The sequence below is a fragment of the Triticum urartu genome, chromosome 2A (assembly GCF_056163025.1).
Source record: "Triticum urartu cultivar PI428250 chromosome 2A, HENAU_Tu73, whole genome shotgun sequence".
NCBI classification, from domain to species: Eukaryota; Viridiplantae; Streptophyta; class Magnoliopsida; order Poales; family Poaceae; genus Triticum; species Triticum urartu.
This window is the reverse complement of record NC_141874.1, coordinates 253,159,709-253,161,816: the sequence shown is the minus strand read 5'-3', so window position 1 is coordinate 253,161,816 and position 2,108 is coordinate 253,159,709.

Here is a 2,108-nt window from a genome sequence, read left to right as displayed (position 1 = left end):
TGATTGACGGCTTGCGGAGGCAGTGAAGGGAGACGTCGGCTGGTATTGCTTGACGGGTGGAGCCGATCCATGCCAGGGCGTCAGCTGGCTCGTTTTCATTGTGTGGCATGTGAAGGAACTCGCACCCTTCAAACTATCTGCTGAGTTGCTGAACGAGGAAACGGTAGCTCACCATATTTGCATCCTTGGCATCCCAGTCGCCAGGCGACTGTTGGACTACAAAGTCAGAGTCGTTGTAGCACAGGATCTGGCAAATGCCGATCTCTTTGGCCAACCGAAGGCCGTGTATTAGTGCTTCATACTCTGCTACGTTGTTGGAGGTGGCAAAATGGATTTGCAATGTGTATCTGAGCTTGTCGCCTTTGGGAGAGGTGAGAACAATGCCGACTCCCAAGTCGGTGCGCATCTTCGAGCCATCAAAGTGCATTCGCCAATGAGTGGAGTCCGGAGCTGGCGGTAAGTACTGGGTCTCGGCCTAGTCAACAAGGAAGTCGGTTAGTGCTTGGGACTTGATGGCGGTGCGCGTCTGGTAGAAGATCGTGTAGGGGGCCAGCTCGATGCCCATTTGGCCACTCGGCCAGACGTATCTCTGTTGCCAATGATTTCGGCAAGTGGGGCAGTGCAGACAACCGTGATTGGGTTCTCTTGAAAGTATGGTTTCAGCTTCTTGGCGGCAAAGTGCACACCGTAGCACATCTTCTGTTAGTGAGGGTAGTTCTGCTTTGAGGTTGACAGCACTTCGCTCAACTAATATACAGGCCTCTAGACCGGCTACGCCCTGCCGGCCTCTGGGTGCTCTAGCACCATGACAACGCTGACCACCTGGCTGGTGGCACTACTAGGAAAAGGGCTATAGATGAAATTGACACTAATGGCGCACCAGACATGTGGTGCGCCACTACTATATACTAATGGCGCACCATGTGTTGGTGCGCCATTAGTGTGCAAATACCAATGGCGCACCACATCCACGCTGCGCCATTAGTAAATTTTTTTTTTTCAAAACTACTAATGGCGCACCGTGGGAGTGGTGCGCCATTACTAGTTGAACTAGTAATGGCACACCATGCCACGGTGCGCCATTAGTAACTTGGCCACCACTTCCACCGAATGCACCCCCCCCCCCCCCCGTGGACCGCCTTTTCAGTTTAGAAAAAATAAAAAATGATGAAAATGTCAAAAAAATAAAAGAAAATAAGTTTCCCATGTGATATGTGGTCTAGTTGTTGTGAAAATTTACAAATATGAATTTCGACTTTATTTGCGAAATCTCTTGAGAATTTGTAAAATGGGCATAACTTTTGCGTACGAACTTGGATGAAAAAGTTTTTTATATGAAAAATCATCTACTCGAAAAGTTACAACCGAATTTAACGGGGGGACCACGTTAAACATTTTCAAAATCCTCAAAAACCTAACAGAAAAAATGATACGGGGCTTTTAAGATCTGGAGAGGCAAAAAAAATCAAACTTACTAATGGCGCACCTGCCCATGGTGCGCCATTACTATCTTCCCGCCCTCAAAATTCAAAATAAATCAAAAAAATAAAAAAAGTTAGTAGTGGCGCACCTGCCCGCGGTGCGCCATTACTATGCCGTATATATGGCTGGGCGTGGTCCTCTCCTCCTTACCTCTTCATTCTTCTCCTCCACTCCACCTCTCCTCCACTCCATCTCCTCCTCTCCTCCACTCCATCTTCCCTTCTCTCCTCCACCATACTACCCTCCTCCTCTCCGGCGACCTCCTCCTCCCTCGCCTCCTCCCCTCCCCTCCCCTCACGGTTTCTCCTCCCTCCTCTCCGGTGAGCTCCTCCTCCCTCCTCTCCTCCCTCATGGTTTCTCCTTCCTCCTGTCCGATGCTCCGGTGAACTCCTCTCCGGCGACCTCCTCCTCCTCTCCGGCGATGTAGGCGAGCACTTCTCTGGTGACCTCCTCCTCCTCTTCTCCGACGAACTCCTCTTCGGCAAAAGAACACGGCAAAAGAATGTACAAGATCCAAAAACAGGAACAAATTTGAAATAATATCGTGCCAAAAAACGAGCAAAAAATGGGTAGAAAAATCACGATCCAGATCCAAATTTAAAATTCAAAAATAGCAATGGCGCACG